Source organism: Nicotiana tabacum, chromosome 8 (genome assembly GCF_000715075.1).
Source record: "Nicotiana tabacum cultivar K326 chromosome 8, ASM71507v2, whole genome shotgun sequence".
Classification (NCBI taxonomy): domain Eukaryota; kingdom Viridiplantae; phylum Streptophyta; class Magnoliopsida; order Solanales; family Solanaceae; genus Nicotiana; species Nicotiana tabacum.
This window is the reverse complement of record NC_134087.1, coordinates 150101420-150116597: the sequence shown is the minus strand read 5'-3', so window position 1 is coordinate 150116597 and position 15178 is coordinate 150101420.

Sequence of the window (15178 nt, the reverse complement as noted above, 5' to 3'; positions counted from 1 at the left end):
TAGTAGACTAATTTAAGAACTCAGAATCAATCAATTAGAGAATCAAGGAAGTACTCCCTTAAGTTAAGGGAATCAAGATCAAATGGAAAGATTCAGTACCATATAAGGCAAGAAGAAAAATCAGTGCATGATTAAATAAGGAAGGAGTCAAGGTTCAGTAGGCATAGAGTAGTTAATTAGGACCAAATTCAGAAAAACCCAATTAAGGAAAGACTTAATAAAACAAAGTACCATGGTAGATAAGGTAATGAAATCAGTTAATTTAAACAAACGAGGTAAAGCTTTTAGGGCTTTAAAAGAAGATCTTTCAATCACCATCAATTAAGAAAAATCATAATCAATCATGGGGGAGTCATAATTCTGTATTTTCAACATATAAATAGAGACGAATGAACAGGAGTAGCAAAAAACAAAAAGAAACAACAGATGAGCAAACACACTCGTACAGAGGTGATATAAGTAGGCTAAAGATTTATCATAACACATTCGAAGCATGGTGACCACGAGAGATTAACAAGAATCAGGTAAACAGGCTAACATACAGAACCAAGGCAAAGAAAATCATGCTAACACACAGAACCAAAGTAAAGAAAATCATGTTAACACATATAACCAAAGCAAAGAAAATCTTTAAAAATTAGGGTTTTTAACAAAGTCAAGTTAAAAAGCAGTAGGAGCATAAAATAGGTCAAAATAAACAAGGAAAAGGTTTAAAGGAAACCCTAGTTTTTTTTAAAGGAAGTAAAATGGTTTAAAAATGAGGATCTTTCAGAAGAAGTTCAAGAATAGGCAAATCACAGAAGGAAACATGCTTAAAGCATGAAAATAACACAGATCTGAGAGATTCAGAAGAGAGTTAGGGTTTCAAAAGGAAATCCAAATGGAAATCGAAAGAACCTATTGTAAACTTCACCGATCGTGACATATAAGGTGTGATTTTGCCCAAAATCACACTGAGGAAACCATAAGTAACAGAAACAGAAACCCTAGGTCCAAATCGACATGGCCCAGGTTCATTAAAGTCCTTAGAGATGATGAGCAAGGCGATGAGATCCCCATTGGATGCCTGGGGTTTTGAGAGATAGTCGCCGGAGATGACCGGAGAAGGAGGCGGCATTTGAAAAGTGATTAGGGTTAGGTCGAGAGAGAAGAGAGGAGACGAGAGAGTTTGAGGGCGGCAGAAATAGAGAAATGACTAGGGTTACGGTCTCCGTTAGAATTAAAAAGGAAAGGAAAAACGAGGGTCGTTGATCTAAAGGATCAACGGCTAGGATATAAGATGGTCTGGGTTTGGTAGTGGGTAATTGGGTCTGGGTCTGGGTCAGGGTTTATCGGGTTATTAAATAAAATTGGACTGAGATTGGGGTCCGATTTGGCTAGGATTGAAAGCCAAATTTGGCTATTATTTAAATAGCCAGTTTTTCCGATTTTAATTTATAAAAATAATAGGTAATTTATGGAAAATCATTTAAGGTTTCATAATGATTTAAAATACATAATTATCATTTTAAAAATACAGGGTCCAATTTTATGCATATAAAATATAATTATATCTTAAAATGGCCTAACTTTGCAATTATCTTAAAAAATACTAAATGTAATTGTAAAAATACATAAAAATTACATTAGTCATATTTTGGCACTAGTATAGAAATCAAATAAATGAATTATCAAAACAATAATCTTGGAACTAATTATTAGGAATTTTATGGATAATAGGGGAGAAAATAAATCAGTTTAGAACCTTAAAATAATGGAAAAAATAATAAAAGCCTCGTGCATAATAATATATGCAATTTGAAGGTATTTATGCATATATAAAATATATAGGGAAATATTGGGTATCAACAGCTGCCCCTCTTTACTCGGGAAGGATGAAAGAGTTTTCGGGTAAAGAAATGATGGCCAATTTTGACCGTCTGGGATGTTTTGAGAGACATAGGTCGAGCTCCGATTTTTGAGTTGCCTACATATCCCTGGTTTTACAGGAATCAGGCCGTGTGTAGTTCTGGATTCACCTGCGGAGTATGCCGATGAAATTATTGTAAGAACGGACACGAGAGGTGGAGGCAGCTACGATGAACGGTTAAGGCTCAGGACGGTTAGAGGGAACGGGAGCGAGAAAGCTCCTTCTAGGATAGCGGTTGCTTACTGGTTACCTACAGATAAAAGATGTTACAAATGTATTTGCAAAAATTAAAACATGATGCAAATTCCCTTTAGACCATGAAAGTTGTCTTCAGACGATGAGGATGATGTCCTTAGACCATGACGTCCCAGGCCATGAAGCGTATGTTGATACACAATATTTCCCTATATATATTTTCAATATTAAAAATATTTTCAAAATAGCATATACATGCATATATAAGCATGTCCAAATGTTTTATTATTTTTTCATAATTTTTAAAGGTTTTTAAATCAATTTATTTTCCCCTTTATCCATAAAAACCTCAATAATTATTTCCAAATCATTATTTTGGTAATTCATTTGTTGGACTTTTATATTTATGCTAAAATATAGATAAGTTAATTTTTGAATATTTTTACAAATTTATTTAGTATTTTTAACCTAAATTGCATATAATTGCAATATTAGCCTCTTTTAAGATTTAATTGTGTTTATATTCATAAATATGAAGTCATATATTTTTAAATTGATAATTATATGTATAAATCATTTTAGTGCTTTCAATTTTTTTTCAGAAATTAATTTACTATTTTTTTTAATTTTAAAAGCGGAAAATTGGCTATTTAAATAATAGCCCAATTACATTTCAATTATAGCCTAAATCTAACCCCAATTTAAACCCAATTTCCCAGCCCAATTCCATTTTAAACCCGACCCCCAACCCAATTAAACCGACCCAAACCCGGATTCCCCGCCTAACCTTTTAAATCTAGGTCGTTGATCATTTTCATCAACGGCCACCGTTCCCCCTTACCTTTTTTTAACCTTAAACAACCCCTTACACTACCTCATTCTTCACCACACGCTGCTCTTGAATTCCTTTTCCCTCTCAATTCTCTCTGAAACCCTCATGAACCCTAGCCGCTTCCATCTAATCCAACCCTAATCCACCATAAACCCTGCCTAATCCATGGCCTCCCATGGCCATTGGAGATGTGTAGTGGCCTCATATGGCTCCTGGGTGTTTGTTTCTGTGGTTTCATGGCTATACCTCGAGGGAATCTGGTCCAGTCCTTGCTCGACTTCTGTTCATGGCCTTTCTCCGGTCATCCATGGCCTTTCTCCGGCCAACAATGGCCGGTCGAGTCAGATCCTTGACTCTCCTAGTTATATCGGTAACTATCAAGGTCTTTCTCACCTTTTCTAGGTCTTACGAAACCCTAATCTCTCATATCTTTTGGTTTTCTTTCAGATATGCCATAGATCTGTGCTTACTATGAATTTCTTAAGTATTTTCTCGAAGGTTCTTCAACCTTTCTTTCAAAATGACTCTTCATTTTATCCGATTAGGGTTTCTCTTAGCCTCTCTTTTAAAAATCTCTTCTCTGATTCTTGATGTTGTTTTATGAAATTGCATGTTCAAATGGGTACTTGTTCTATTAAGTTCTTCATTTTTGCTTGACTTATTTGATTCTGAGTTTTATTATCTTTTAAACTCGATTATTGTGGAAACCCTAGGTCTTTTGGTCTGAGACTGCTTGTTTGAATGTATACTTGACTCGATTAAAGGTTCCTTGTTTCAGACTCTCTTTTCTTTTATGTGACTTATCTGATTTTGAGTTTCACTATCTTTTTAACTCGACTATTGTTGAAACCCTAACTTCTCGAAAGGTTTCCTCACTTGTTACTGTGAGACCTTTACTTGTTTTGACTCTCTTCTTTACTTTGGCTATGCGTGTGAGCCCTGACTATCTAACTTTGTTCACTATTGAATCTTATGCTTATTTCTGCACATATTGTATGTTGTTTCTTTTGCCAATGTGCTTGGCCTCGCATGTCGGATGCTTCTATTCACTCTATTTATATATTGAAGTGTAGAATCGTGTTTCTTCCTTGATTGATTGCAAAAGCTTTTCTTTTGTGACCCCTAATTTCACTCGCCTGTTTAAAATTAATTGATTCATTTCCCTTTACTGTGATGTTTTACCTTGCTAAATCTTTTCCAAAATAAGCATATCTTTGTACTTAGACTTTATTGTTTACTTCATGCTTTTACTGCCCCTTTTATGGCAATAATCAATTTGTCTCCAAACTGATTTTCTTTCCTTAATTATACCTGCTGCTACCCGTTAAACAGTGATTTCTTAATTAAAAGGAATCACTTGTGGTAATTGATTCTGACTTGTGATTGTTTTCATGTTTGTGTTAAGACTTTACTTATTACCTTATTCTTCACCTGTTTTCAAAACTATAAATACCCACCCTCTTTTCATTCAAAGACACGAACCATCTGAGTTCAGAACACACACTTCACTCAAAACTCTCTCTTTTCTATTACTACTTGCGCTACTGCTTTGTCTAGCCGGCTGAAAGCCAAAGCTAGACTATGGAATCTTACTTATTTCTTTCTTTATGCACTTTGCTTCTCTACTGGTATGTCCTAGTTAATCATCAAGCATCAATAACAACATGTTTCTTTAGTTGTTTCAGTTTCTTTCACTCTTGCATGCTTCTACTTATGTTTATGCAATCCAGTTACATTACTAAGCATACTGTAATCTGCTCCCTCCCCTTCTAAATTAATGTTTTCCCTTATGTATGTACTCTATCAGTCACTTGTTATGTGATTTGCTGACTTATGAATCCCAAACCCCCATATCCCCCTATGTGTTCATCTTCTCTAGCTGGTTTGTGGGCATGCCAGCATCATCTATTGTTGTGCATGTCCAAACCCGACCCTTCCTAGGGTCATATGCTTCATGCTATGTATTCCTAAAACCCCTGACCCCTCTGTGCAATTACTAATTCTATGTAGTTTAAGTTTTACTACTATTGTTTTCAAATCACCCTTACCCCTTACTATTCTCAACCCAGTTATAAATAAGTCTATGTTTCTGCACTTCCACTATACTCTTAAGACTTAGGTTCTGCCCCTCTTGTGTGAGCCTTGTCTTGGGACCCTTGAGCTCCCTCTGAACTTGGACACATAAGGGCTAGCCCTTTCACACTGCACTCATCTCTATTTGGTTATGCAAACCTGGTTGTAAGCACTGCCCGGGGTCCCTTGAGACCCTTAGGGAACTTTTACACACCCAGGTCTGAGAAAGGCTTTGAAACAAGTGACATTTGAGGTGGTTTATTCCATAACTCAGCGAGGAAGTAAGAATCAGGCTTCCTATGGTTGTAACTTCTTATTTTTACATTTTTCTGATGTAATTTTGTATTTGGTCTGTAGTTTTGTCACAAATATTGGGGTTGGCTAGTGAAAAGGGATGGGGTACTTATGCATGTTTTAGATGTTAGAAGGGTAGAGAACATGCCTATAGGATGTGTTTTTAAATTTTGCATGTTTTGATTCTATACTTAGATAACATGCCTATAGGATCTGTTTAATAAATTCTGCATGTTTCACTTCCACACTAAGATACCATGCCTATAGGATCTAAATGGCTATAATCAGACATCATGTATATAAATTAAAATCATTATTTTTAATAGAAATCATGACTATAGGAATTTCGCTTTAATCAAATAAATCCTGCCTACTTCACTGCATGCTCAATTAGATACCACGCCTATAAGACCAAAATCAGCTTTTAGTACGTAGATAGCATGTCTGTAGGAATTAGAAACTGCTACAACTAGCAGGCAAGCCTGATTCGGACTTCTTATCTGACTTATGTAATAAATTGGTCTACTTCAACAATTAAAACACCCCTGCCTTAGTGCTTTAAATTTTGACCCTAAATGTGTTTAAGTCATGCTATTTATATGCTTTACTTGAGGAGGTATATATGAGCCTATTAGTTGTTTATAGGAGGATTGGTCGGTCTAGTGTGGGAAACTCTGGGTCTGCTGATGCTTGAGAACTGCAAAGATAGGGGTTTCCTCAAAATGATGGTTTTAAAGAAAAATCCAGAATTGACATGTCTGAGGGAATCCTACATACCTTTTGACTATTTGTATGAAAGGTACGGTCACAATAAATCCTACCATACCTACCCTGACGAGTTTGCCATCACATACTTAGGGCACATTCACCGTAGGGTTTCCGTCTTCATGTTTTATTTCCTGGGGCTGATCGTGTTTCTGATGAAGAAAGCAAGAATCCACACCAAGCTGGCTATGGTAACTAAGACCCTAATAGAAGTAATTGGTGGGCAGCCATTCAGCATCGTGCCCATGATCATTGCAGACATATATCGAGCCTTGGAGAAGTGTCAACGAGGAGCAAAACACTTTGAAGGCTGCAATTTATTACTTCAACTCTGGCTCATGGAACACCTCTAAAGGGGCGAATACCGACAAGAGATTCAGCGAAGGGACTTGGATAATTACATCGCTTTCTATCATCCAAAGCTAATGAATTACATCCCCAATATGTTCGCTCAGCTGGAGGATGCCAAAGTATGGGTTGAGCTATTTGATAATCTGACTGAGGAACGGGTCCAATGGATGTTCGAGTGGTTTCCGACCGTGGATTTCATCGCCCGATCCAGAGATGCACCTTTCCTGATACTAATCGGTCTGAGAGGAACATACCCTTACGTCCCTCTCTGAGTTATGAGGCAAGCTGGTAGGAAGCAGGTTATATCCAGGGTCGACAAGATGAGTCATTTCCAGGCTGACTTCCAGAATGATGATAATCCTTACAAGTGCCAAGCTCAGTAAATGTGGTACTGCAAGATCATAATGGGGAGAGAAACTATCGAGCCAGACAGGTATCATGCTGGTTGTGCTCCTTTTTACTCCGGTTGGTTGGAAGACAATCATGATGGTCTGGGCCAGCCAGGGTTTGCTCGATGTCACAGGACTATAGATTAAAGGGCCGAGGCACAGGTCAAATACAACCAACTATGCAAAAGGACCCGAGAATGCGAAAGCGAACACCGCGAGATACAAGAGTCCAACCAGAAGCTGATTGAGGAATAGAAGGACATGGCTGTCAGTGCCAATAAGCAATTAGGATACTTGGAGCGAGGTATAGTGGAATTGGAGAGAAAGTTTCTCAAAAGGGTCGAAGATTGTAAAAATGCTGAAGGAAGCGAAGGAGGACATCTAGCAAGAGCCTACTTGTTGCTAGGACTTCGCGAGTTGGAAAAGCTGTTCGATGGAGCCAAGGATGCCGAATCTGGGGAAGGTCCTTCTGGGACCAAATAGATAGGAGTTTTATCTTTTCGCTTTATAAATTGTAATAAGGCCAAGGGCCATAGTGACTTTTTATTTCCTAATTATTTAGTTTCAATTTGGGATTCATCTACTTTTTATCAATAAAATGAGGCATTTAACATCTTGAGTTCTCCAAATCAATTTGTCGATAGGCCCACCTTAGGCATAAAGAGGTCTCCCAATTAGGACGCGCTTTATATTCTCGCACTATGTGTTTAAATACTGCAATACTTTTTATATTCCTCACTAACTTGGTTACCTTTTTGTTTTATTCTTTGTTTTTGTCTTTATTATTCCCTTCCTCGAATGTTAGCTCGTGCACTTTGGCAACATCATCCTATTCCACGAGATCCAGGGGCGCTCCATCCACTCCTCCCCTTAGTCCTGTCAAAAATAAGAACAAAGGCAAAATGGAAGATTTGAACAACGTCAGAAAGGAGAATTCAACTGAACAGGTAGAGGCCACCAATGGCCATGGTACTCAGGTTCCTAAGGAAAATGTATCCCAACTTGAATAGAAATTGCTGAAATTCCAAGAAGAGCTCGATAAGGTTTGGAATCTGGAAAGCCTGTCATTTTCCCTCAGCACCCCAGTTATGACCTTTCCCAATATTCAAAACCCTACACCACCTCAAAACATCCCAAAACAACAGAATCATCCTATCCCTCACACTATTCCACCAAAGACCCAATGCAACACCTACCATACCCCAAACAACACTCCACTACTCATTCCAGAACTCCAAAAGTTCACAAAGGACCACTCTCACACCCACCATAACTCCCCTATCTACGTGGAGACCATGCCACACTCCACCCAACCCATCTCAAGCACACCTGAGTCTAATGAAAAGGATCTTCTTATCGGAAACCTGGCTGAGGAACTTAAGAAATTGACTAGCCAGATTCAGGGCGTTGAGGGATGCAAAGGAGTCGAGGGGCAGAACTATGAAGATCTTTGCATACGGCCCGATATCGAACTTCCCGAGGGGTACAAACCTCCGAAGTTTGAAATGTTTGATGGTACAGGGGGTCCAAGGGTCCATTTGAGAATGTAATGTGACAAGCTGGTTGGAGTAGGGAAAGATGAGAGAATCCGCATGAAGCTGTTCATAAGGAGTTTGAAAGGAGATGTGTTGTCTTGGTACATCAGCCAAGATCCAAAGAAGTGGTCAAGCTGGGTAAGCATGGTATCCGACTTTATGGACAGGTTCAGGTTTAAAGAATGCGCCGGATGTGTTCTATATTCAGAATCTAAAGAAGAAGCCTACAAAAATGCTTTGCGAGTATGCTACTCGCTGGAGGTCTGAAGTTGCTAAGGTCATACCTGCATTAGAGGAGGAACAGATGAACAAATTCTTTGTTCGGTCTCAGGACTAAAGAGGGTATCAAAAATGGTATGGTTACGAACTTTGAAGCCTTGCAAGCTACAAATAAGACTTTACAGTCCGGTGGTGTGTCCAAGAAAAGGGACGTAGGGGCCGTGATGGTTTCACAAAGGACCAAATCTCCCATCAAATACCAAAATTACCCAACACTTCCACTCATATAACAGCTGCCCCATCAGCTAACCCCAAAATACCAAGCACCTTCACCCTCATACCAAGCTCCACCACCCACTTATCAATCACCTCCACCTCCCACATATCAACCTACTTCGCCTAGATATTCTCAACCCGCTCATGTATACCAAATCTATAATGCTCAACCATCCCAATATCAGTCACCTCCCGCATGTCAAAACTTGGTCCGTTCCCGGATTGGGTTAGGGGAACATCCGAGCGATTGCCTTCGCGGATCCCTAAACCCCGACCTAGTTTTGTTCGCAGACCTCCAAAACAATATACAGCCATCACCGAACCTATTGACCAATTGTACGAGAGACTCAAAGCTACTGGTTATGTCACCCCTATCCTTGTTGCAACCCCTAAGAACCCTTCTCAGTAGGTTAACCCAAACAAATCCCGTGCATACCACTCCGGTATGAAAGGGCACACCATCAATGAATGTCGTTCCTTGAAAGACAAGATCCAGACTTTAATTGATAACAACATCATTGTGGCAAAGGAACCTGCGTCGAATGTCCGCAATAACCCTCTGTCAGACCATAAGGGTGGAGGTATCCACATGATTGAAATAGAAGATGACTGGGATCCCGAGGGATCAATCAGGTTGATCACAGATGGCGATGACCCAAGAAGCCAATAGTTACTCTCAATCCAATAATAGTCCAGATTCAACCATCTGAGGACACTGAGATAAATATGTTTGTGCCACTTGAGTTTAAAGCAACGTCATCTGCAAAGACACCAACACCAATTGAGGTCGAATTCATGTCTCCGGAAAATGCACCCGCACCATTCGAGGTTACAGTTTTGCCACCCAAGGCACACGCTCCATTCAGAGTGAGGTTAGCCACGCCAATCCTAGTGGCAATGTCGACCATGACACCATTCCATACAAAGGTTGTACCACGGGACAATACAGCCGAGGCAAGGAGGAAGGGCAAGGTTAGGTTCGAAGGGACTGTTGTAGCACAGGGTATGACAAGAACTAGTAGAGTCTATACACCTGAACATCTAGCTGAGTCAAGCAATCAGGACTCCAATCGGCTTCCCCTCATCAAGATGGGTCCAGACGATCTTCGGAGCAAGATACAAGCTAAGGAATACTCGATCATCGACCAGTTGAACAAAACACCAGCGCAAATCTCCATTCTTGCTTTGCTACAAAATTCTGAGGCACAAAAGAATGCTCTGCTAAAGGTGCAGAGTGAAGCATACGTGCCAAGTAACATCACTGGTGGGGAAATGGCTAACATGGTAGGACAAGTTCTGGAAAGCCATAAGATCACCATTCATGAAGACGAGCTGCCACCTGAAGGGCTGGGACATAACAAAGCACTACACATCATCGTGCAATGCGAGGATTATTTCATTACCAGAATCCTGATCGATGGAGGTACCAGTCTCAACATTTGTCCATTGGTAACACTCAAGAAGTTGGGTAAAGGACTGCACGAGATAAAGGATGGAGCGATCAATGTGAAAGCTTTTGTTGGTTCTCAAAGGTCCACTATTGGTGAAATTAGCCTATGCCTGCAGATGGGACCAACATGGTTCGATGTCGATTTCCAGGTGATAGACGTGCTAGCATCTTACAACTTGCTACTTTGACGGCCATGGATTCATGATGCTGGGGATGTAGCATCAACACTGCATCAGGCAGTAATGTTCGAATGGAATCACCAAGAGGTGATCATTCACGGCGATGGTAGCAACCCTATATACAGTCGCCAGACCATTCCAGCAATCGAAGGAAGCAAGGAAGCTAGGTAGAGAGACTTAACACCACATTAAACGAGTAAATATTGTCGACAAAGACAAATGGTGGGATAACAAAATCGAGAGTATACTGAATTGGAGCGGGTATAAACCCAGTAAAGGACTCGGCAAGAACCTCCAGGGAATCTCTAAGCCTATAAAACTCAAGAAGCATGGCACTACTTTCAGTCTAGGATATGACTACACCTGGGAAGAATTCAACAACTGGTCTACACCATGGCGCGGTCCTTACTGTCCACTGGAGCAGCCAATACCGCATTTGGAGCAGACTCTCCAATAGGCTGACATTGTTTATAGGACAGACGAAGAAGAAGCACTTGCAGCGGTGAAGAATTTGTTCCTAGAAGACAATGACATGGATTGTTGTGTTGTTCTTGAGGAGGAGGGGGAGGAAGGCCCTTCCATATAGGCTGTGAGCAGAGGGGCACGCCTCAACAATTAGACCATCAGGACTACCAGAGCCCGACGAGCCTCGGGGTAGCAAGGCTAAAACAAGCATTATGCGATATTTTTTTTACTAAATTATTTTCTTCTTGCATTTTAATTCCTGCAATAAGATCTTCAATATTCAAAATAGTTATGCAATTCATCAAAGCATTCTGACTTTTCTTATGAATCAACACTCATTATCATTTTCTCTCATTAGTTTACTTATCCAGCATTACTATACTTATTTTGATGAACCAATGACTGTGACATGCAATGAGACAACGCAACAAATGGACCTTGATTCAGAGGAAGATGACATACCTGACGAGATTGTTAAAGAAGTTGAGAACTTTGATAATAGTCCTAAATCCAACCTGGACGAGACAGAAATTGTTAACCTGGGAGATGTAGAAAACGTCAAGGAAACACGAATCAACGTTCACTTATCGCCATCAGAAAAGGGAGAATACATAGAATTTCTAAAGGAATACGAGGGCATATTTGCTTGGTCGTATGGTGACATGACTGGTCTGAGTACGTCTATTGTGGCTCATAAACTGTCAACTGATCCGACATGTCCGCCGGTAAAGCAAAAACTCAGAAAGTTCAAGCCCGATATGAGTTTGAAAAACAAGGAAGAAGTCACTAAGCAGGTCAAAGCTAAGGTTCTCAGGGTAGTAGAATACCCGACATGGTTAGCCAACATCGTGCTAGTGCCAAAGAAGGACAGGAAGGTCGTCGACTACCGGGATCTCAGCCGGGCCAGTCCGTAAGACGACTTTCCTTTGCTGAATATACACATCCTCATTGACAATTGCGCCAAGCATGAGCTGCAGTCATTTGTAGATTGTTTCACGGGTTATCATCAGATCTGGATGGATGAAGAAGAAAATGTTGAGAAAATTGATTTCATTACGCCGTGGGGGATGTACTGTTATAAGATGATGTTGTTCGGCCTAAAGAATGCAGGGGCCACCTACATGAGGGCCACAACTACCATTTTTCATAATATGATACATAAGGAGATTGAGGTATAAGTAGATGATTTCATCATCAAGTCCAAGAAGGCCACTAATCACATGGAAGATTTGAGGAAGTTCTTCAATAGATTGCGAAGGTCCAACCTGAAACTAAATCCCGCAAAGTGCGCATTTGGCGTTCTTGCTGGAAAATTGCTTGGGTTTATTGTGAGTCTCCGAGGAATAGAACTGGATCCATCAAAAGTCAAAGCTATTCAAGAATTGCCACCGCCCAAGGAACAAGAAGGATGTGATGAGTTTCTTGGAAAGACTTAACTACATCAGCCGGTTCATAGCACAGTCTACTATTATCTATGAGCCAATCTTTAAGATGTTGAAGAAGGGCGCCGCCACCAAATGGACCGATGACTTCCAAAAGGCCTTCGACAGAATCAAGGAGTACCTGTCAACACCACCAGTCTTGGTCCCGCCCGAGCCAAGTAGACCCTTATTACTCTACCTTGCAGTATTGGATGGAGCTTTCGGTTGCGTTCTGGGGTAGCATGATGAAACGGGAAGGAAGGAGCAAGCCATCTATTATCTCAGCAAGAAGTTCACCCCGTACGAGGCCCGGTATTCTCTATTAGAGCACACCTGTTGTGCTTTGACTAGGGTAGCTCAGAAGTAGAGGCATTATTTCTGTGCCTATACTACATATCTCATATCAAGGATGGATCCTTTGAAGTACATCTTTCAGAAACCCATCCCACTGGCAAGCTAGCCAAGTGGCAAATCCTGTTGAGTGAGTTCGACATTGTTTATATAACTCAGAAAGCGTTCAAGGGACAAGCACTGGTAGACCACCTTGCTGAGAATCCCGTGGATGGAGAATACGAACCCCTGAAAACATATTTTCCTGATGAAAAGGTATCATTCATAGGAGAAGACATTGCAGAATCCTATGACGGTTGGAGAATGTTTTTCGATGGAGTAGCAAATTTCAAAAGAGTTGGCATAGGAGCAGTCCTAGTATCAGCAACCGGTCAGCATTATCCGGTGTCTGCCAAACTCAGGTTCCCATGCACCAACAATGTGGACTAGTATGAAGCTTGCATCTTAGGACTCAAAATGGCCATTGACATGAACGTTCAACATTTGTTGGTGATTGGAGATTAAGACCTACTTCTACATTAGGTGCATGAAGAATGGGCAACCAAAAACTCCAAGATACTCCCATATCTGCATCATGCACAGGAGCTGAGGAAAAGGTTCATGAAGACGGAGTTCCAACATATTCCCAGTGTCTAAAATGAGTTCGCCGATGCATTGGCTACCCTGTCATCTATGATACAGCATCCAGACAAGAATTTCATTGATCCCATTCCAGTAAAGATCCATGATCAGCCAGCTTACTGTGCCCATGTTGAAGAAGAAGTAGACGGGAAGCCTTGGCTTCATGATATCAAGGAATATTTGGCAAAAGGAGAATACCCAGAGCTTGCAAATCCTACTCAAAAACGCACAATTTGGAGATTGGCCAACAACTTCTTTCACAGCGGAGGAATCCTGTATAGGAGGACTCCTGATTTGGGGTTACTAAGGTGCGTCAACGTAAAAGAAGCATCCATGCTACTAGAGGAAATTCATGCTGGGACCTGCGGTCCACATATCAACGGTTTTGTCGTAGCAAAGAAGATATTCTGAGCCGGTTACTTTTGGATGACAATGGAGATAGACTACATCCAGTATGTCCGGAAATGCCACCAGTGTCAGATACATGCAGACATGATAAAGGTACCTCCAAATGAGCTCAATGCAACGAGCTCGCCATGGCTATTTTCCGCCTGGGGAATGGATGTTATCGGGCCAATCGAGCCTGCCGCTTTAAACGGACACAGGTTTATCCTAGTAGCAACCGACTGTTTCACCAAATGGGTCAAAAAAGCATCTTATAGAGCAGTAGCTAAGAAAGTCGTGGCAGACTTTGTCAGCAACCGCATTGTTTGTCGATTCAAGATTCCAGAGTCGATCAATACTGATAATGGCTCCAACCTCAATAGTGACTTGATGAAAGCTATGTGTGAAACCTTCAAGATCAAACAAAAGAATTCCACAGCCTACAAGCCTCAAATGAATGGAGTGTAGAAGCCGCCAATAAGAATATCAAGAAGATATTGAGGAAAATGATAGAGAAGCATAAACAGTGGCACGAGAAGTTATCATTCGCTCTATTGGGGTATCGCACCATAGTCCGCACATCAACTGGGGCAACCCCCTATATGCTAGTTTATGGTACAGAGGCTGTCATTCCCATTGAGGTAGAAATTCCTTCCCTAAGGATCATAAAAGAAGCTGAGCTCGACGATGCAGAGTGGGTAAAAAGTCGTTATGAATAACTAGCCCTTATAGACGAAAAGAGAATGAATGCAGTTTGCCATAGTCAACTCTATCAGAACAGAATGTCCAGAGCCTTCAACAAAAGATTCAAGCCAAGGCAGTTCACACTGGGGCAACTGGTGTTAAAGAAAAATTTTTCGCATCAAGATGAGGCCAATGGGAAATTCTCTCCCAACTAGCAGGGTCCATACATTGTTCACCGGGTTCTGATAGGAGGAGCCCTCATACTTGTAGAAATGGACGGAGAAGTCTGGCCGAAGCCGATCAATTCAGATGTAGTCAAGCGTTACTATGTGTAATCTTTATGTTTTCTTTATATGATGTAATTGAACTACGCCTGACCTGATTCCCGTTTAAGAGGGAATACATAGGCAGCCCTATGGGTTCGGTCACAACTCAATAAAATTTTCATTTCCCCCCGCAATTGGAAACTGGGGCAGAATTTTGTGGAGGACCCTCAAAATGCCGTAGCAAGAGAGATTGCAATGTCTTGAACCACGTCAAAGTCATCGGTTCATCTAAAAAGCTATCTTAATTATATACTTATGTCATATTTTTATGAAATCATGCATGTTTATTACTAAAATTGCTTTGTTTAGCAATGCTACCGCAATGATACATACAGTATCACCAGATCAAAAGCCGAGCAGGACAAGCAAAGCCAGCGGAGGTACGAACTAACCTCCCCCCTACAAAACTCACGATTTTTCTTTGGATGCAGACACTTGGATTGCGAAATCTTCAAACAT